The following is a 5568-nucleotide window of genomic DNA, read 5'->3' on the forward strand; positions in this document are numbered from 1 at the left end:
TTAGACATTGCAACCCAGCGGTTCGTTGGCTGTTCTTATAACCAGGACGTCCAGAAATATTAAGCTAGAAGCAGGAAGTTTGGACTGTTGCCGACCGCAGTCCATTTTTAATGCCAGAAGCGGGAAGGCTGGACAGATATAAACCGCAGTGGTTTTTCATCAGAGTATTGTGGCATTAAGTGAAGTTGCGACATGAAGTCGCGCAGAAGGACTGCAACAGTAATGTAAATGGAGGTCACTTCTTATACCTCTGCAGGATGCGGCCCTTGAAACAAGTAGCTCACTTGCTGTTCAGTGACGGTTGTATATGACGCGTTTCAGGAGTACCTCATCTTCAGAATGTCTGCCAAACGAAATTCAAAGACCTGAGAGCACAAGAGTATCGTAAAATAATTATAAAGAGTTATGATATTAATAGCGTTTTAGAAGTAAACGAGAAAACTGAAACGAAAATGGTATTTGAGAATTATAAAGAAAATAGGGACAAAGACTCATAAGTTAAAGTGCAATAAATCATATTGTATGCGCAAAAATACGATAATAAATCGCATAATTCACTTGATGGGCGGAAGGAGATGGAAGGAGAACAGGAGGAGACGGTTGAGACAGCCGCGTATTGGCATGGCAATAAATCGGTAATGTAAAGGCCAATAAATTTTATAAATACCATTAAACTTTTAGGAAGTGTGTCTCTACTTTATTGTTTTGTATGTAATACACAATGCTGCCGTACGCTCAGGTATCATCATCGTGGTTTTCAACGATTTGCCCTTTTCGCCTGGTCCGCCTCAGAATTGTTCACGTCATCTTTTCGATGGACGTCCAACGTTCCTCTCGCCGGGAGGGTTATATTGTACTGCCACTTTGGTTATTTTATCATTAGATGGACGTGGCCTTTCCAGTTCTGTTGGTATTTTTCAATTATATTTGTAATAGATTCAACATTCATTGCTTGTCCAATATCAGTATTCCACTTACTGTCCACAATGAATGTCCTGCCACAAAGCGGAGGAACATCATCTCTGATTCTGAATTACTAGGAATAGGATCAGACATTCGCAAACAAACAGCGAAGGTAACGCTATTACTCTGTAGGGTTGCATTAATGTTTCTTTCCGGAAGTTAAGGTCACTTGCTATTGAATCTGCTTCAAAAATTCGAATTTTTTTCCATCTTAAATAAATATTTAGAGTTTTTGAACAAAATGGTAGTTAAATAAATCGATTCCGACATCGGAAACATCTTTAAAAACAAATTTAAATATATGTCGGTATGCGGTAACGACCGTGTTTCCGCTGCAGTCGGATGTCAAATGACGTCATTATTTTTTGCGTTGGGGTAGAGGCGTGAGACGCGGAAAGAAACGAGGTTTAACAGCACAATTGAAGGAAAGTAACGGAAAGTGTTTAATTTGTAATTACATAATACGAAAAAACAGCTTTTCTCTGAGTTCCTTTAATCCGTTTTACGGTTTGTATTTCCGTCTTTGAGAGCGTTTTTCCCTGGGAAAGTAAGTGTGTTGTTGTGGTCTTCAGTCCTGAGACTGGTTTGATGCAGCTCTCCACGCTACTCTATCCTGTGCAAGCTTCTTCATCTCCCAGTACGTACTGCAGCCTACATCCTTCTGAAACTGCTTAGTATATTCATCTCTGGGTCTCCCTCTACCATTTTTACCCTCCACGCTGCCCTCCAATACTCAATTTGTGATCCCTTGATGCCTCAACATATGTCCTACCAACCGATCCCTTCTTCTAGTCAAGGTGTGCCATAAACTCCTCTTCTCCCCAATCCTGTTCAGTACCTACTCATTAGTTATGTGATCTACCCATCTAATCTTCATCATTCTTCTGTAGCACCACATTTCGAAAGCTTCTATTCTCTTCTTGTCCAAAGTAGTGTGTATGAAGTTGAAATTGATGTCACGTAAGAAGGTCGGTGGTCGCTTGGCAGTGTCGAAGTTTGAAGCTCTTAAGTGAAGGCAACGAGGAGTTAGGGTAATTTATGCGTTCTCGATTTGTCTAATTTATGCGATTCTCTCACTGTAACCTTTTTGGACTTGTCCCGTTATAACGGAACAACTAGCACAGAAGTGCACAGGGAAGCCGTGAAACAAAAAGATTCCGCACGAAAAATGGGCTCGTGAGGCAACCAAAGAGACCAGAATAGCACAGAGGAGCAAGAAAAGGAAGAGAGTAGATGAGAAACTCACTAACCAAGAACCTGATGCAACTGGAGGGTTTTAAGAACAACAGAGGTAACAGATGAAATGTACCTTTAAACTAAATTTCCAAAGAATCAGATTTTCTGACATGCTTATTTTATGCAAAAAAAACTATTTGAGCTAGAGGTTTGAAATTTTTTTGTGATATTTCAGGCTACCATTTGGAGAAAAGTAGACTACAGACTCCAGCTTACTATCACCAGGAGGAAAACTATACCCTTATTAATTATAAAATTATCTTAATTTTGATTGTCTAATTTATGTATTTATAGTATAGAAACTATTGGTTGAAATCATTTGATTGTAGTCTACTTTTTAGATAACATTGTCATAAATGTGTGCACAAAGTTTTAAGCATCTAGAAAAAGTAGTCCATAAGTCTACAGTCTTCAACATAGACTGATAGGAAAAATTTTAAATTACTGGCCGATATAAATGTCTATATAATAAAATTTATATCGAAGCTATTCTGATCATTCTGATAACAAAATATTCATCCTCAAAATACTTTCATTGTCCTAAAATTTCTTTGTATTCAGAGTTCACATTATGTAGTTAAACCCTCATAAACTTTATGAACATTATTACTGTTTTTGCAGCCATTCACTGACAACTCACCTGAAGTTTTATTGTAAGTTGTGTAGTTCCACATGTAGGGAAGCAGCTTACTCACGCCTTATAAAATTCACATCAGTCTTTCCATTGTGTGCCAGCCTAGTCCGCTGTAACTAGCTCTGACGTCATAAATATTGCGCAATACTTTAAAATGAAGTAAATAACCTGAAACGTTTCTACCATGTCAGGAGTAATACAAAATCAATATGTGTTGGATATCAGTTCAATAACTTTAACCATTTTCGAAATTTGGATGTTTTTCGTAAAAATCATTGGCGCTACAGAAAAGAGCTAGAAACTTAAAAATTTATATTTAGTTTCCTTTTGCATAATAATTTAGTAGAAACAGTATTGGATCTCACAAATTAAAATTTAGTTGAAATTCATGATTTTATGGTTTCTGTCTTAGAAATTAAGGAAGCAAGATAGATTAAGTAGGCGAATAAATAAAGCTAGGATGTTTTAATTTAAGTAGAAGGGAGATCCGCTATAATCATAAAAATGTGAGAAGTTTCAGCAGAATAACTATAAAACTATAGCTATAGTGTATCTCCAAAGAGCAAGTTCAGAGCTCGTCTACTGCGTGTATGTAATTAAATTAATTATCTCACCAAAATATTTGACTTAGCCACGTCAGACTTTTATTATGATTACTTACTTGTGTGCTGATTGCACAATTAAATTGAAAGCTTCATCAGCCATCAGCAAAGGAAGCAATGATTTATTCGATAACTTAAAGTGGTGCATTACTAGCCCAGCGGCTAGTCGGGAGAGCAGATTTGATCAGGCGTTCCCTTAGCCGTCCGCACCGTGGCTTTATATATAAAAACGCTGCGCGAGAAAAGGAAGGCTCCAGTTCTCTCCAGACGCTGATTAGCGGACCACCTGTGCCGGGAGTCGTGTCGCGTCAGTATCGTTGATATAAACAGCCTTGGATGCAGTAATAAGTTGCTCGGGATACGCGTAACCATGAAATCGTTTTCGAGTGAAGTGTTAATTTTGGGATGACGTTAATGATCTATCTTTAGTCTGCGTATGTCGTATTTTCACGTGCCACCACAGGACAGACATTCTACCATTATTAGCGTGGCGTTTGATGAACATTATCATCAAATTATGGAGAGCATTCACTTAAACATTTAATTTGAACAGTTATAATTGCATCAGCGCATTAGACTCTGAACTGCTCTGGTAATTGGATTGTGTGGATTCTTTTTGGTCTGTGGCTTTCAGAATATAGTGAACATTTTAGAGAGAATGGTTTCTGATTATGAATCCCAGACAATCTCCTAATTCCTCAGAGCTATAAGCTGTAGCTATAAATGTATTTCTCAGATGAAGTGGGCACTAGGAATTCTAATCACAGGCTTCACGTTTTGCTAATCACTTTCTGGTTGCCAATATTGTAGTTAGAGAGCCAGTGTTGAGAACGGCAAACAACAGCATTAAATAAATAATAGGAACATTAACAATTATTCCACCCACCGCCCCACACACAGAAATATCTGAATCTGGCCAATTTTAGCTTCCACCATCTGACTTGGAAAATTTAAAATTTCGGTTCTTACTGGTTCCAATCCTTTAAGTATCATCAGCTATGCATTATCAGTCGATGTTTTCATTCCACATTTAGCGGAAATTTGACTCAAATTGTGTACTGAAATTTGTATCTTTACTTCGGATTCTCAGCAAATAGCACCGCCATAAAATTAAATTTATCACTTTTTAAGGTTACATTTGATAAAATCGACCACTTACGGATGATACCGTCGATGTGTTGATTCAAAAGGGTGGGGGAGAGTGGGTGGCCTTGCCTGACTTGTTTATTGATACCAGCAGATTCTGTCCCATGTTATTATCTTTGTATAATGAGTGAATTACCATAATCATATATGCTGGAACTTCCAATTCCTTAAGTGGTACCGATAGCATTTTCCGCTTTTACTTGTCAAACGCCTTTTCACATTCCATAAAAACACAGTAAACTAGCAGTCTAAACCGCCATGAGCCAGAGTGAAAAGGCTATCAGAAGATGATTACCTTTCCTAAAACCATGCTGAACCTCTAATATACGTGCTTCCACTATTGGAACTAATTTCTTGTTTATAATTCTAGCACACAGTTTGGAACAGATATTTATCACCAAAGATTCATTTTATTCGTCTGGCACATTTCCGCTCAACCAAAAAAAATTCAGAAAATTTAAGAGTCTATGCTTAGTTTATTAGATGCATATTTAATCGGCTTCATATTTCTATTACCAGTGCCAGGTGACTTCTTGTTTTTTGTTTCTATGATGATGTCTTGTAGCTGTTCCATTGTTATCAGATCTACAGAGTCGCTGGCAGCAGTGTCTATTTATGTTTCTTCTTTATTATTACATTTGGAGTACTTTATTGACTCCTTTTCGGATATTACATTTAACTGAAAAGTATCTCGTTCTTGTTTATTCAAGAGCTTCGTAACTTTCTATGTTTTGTTTCGGCTTCCATGAACATCACGTTCTGTTTCACTCACATATCGGTCCCAACTTTCCTGTTTAATATTTCATATTCCTTCTTTACTAAAGCAGATTTAGTTCTATATGTGATTCACGTTATTAGGTGATGGGAAGGTTTTTAGATACGTCTCTTTTTTTTTCAATTAAGTTACTAATATAGTGATTTGAAGTCGTTAATCCTCTTTTAGAATATTTATCTCTCTTTCCTAATGGTTCAACGTCTGTATGCGTT

Source organism: Schistocerca cancellata, chromosome 10, assembly GCF_023864275.1.
Source record: "Schistocerca cancellata isolate TAMUIC-IGC-003103 chromosome 10, iqSchCanc2.1, whole genome shotgun sequence".
NCBI lineage: Eukaryota > Metazoa > Arthropoda > Insecta > Orthoptera > Acrididae > Schistocerca > Schistocerca cancellata.